Raw genomic sequence first — 241 nt, forward strand, 5'->3', positions numbered from 1 at the left:
TGGTTTAGGTAATCCCTTTTTTAGGGGTATTTTCTGTGGATTTAGAAGCTTAAAGAGACATAGTTTAAGAGTCTGAATAAACTGAAGTCATAAAGTTTAAAGTTCGGAAAGACATTAGAGGGGCTGGGGGAGACATCTGCTCGTCGATGGGACTAAAAAGAAGATAAATGCAAAGGGAAAAATCGTAATCCACACCCGCACACACTTATATACACAGATGTGAGAGTGCTTGTGTGTGTTT

Source organism: Penaeus monodon, chromosome 20 (assembly GCF_015228065.2).
Source record: "Penaeus monodon isolate SGIC_2016 chromosome 20, NSTDA_Pmon_1, whole genome shotgun sequence".
Lineage (NCBI taxonomy): Eukaryota > Metazoa > Arthropoda > Malacostraca > Decapoda > Penaeidae > Penaeus > Penaeus monodon.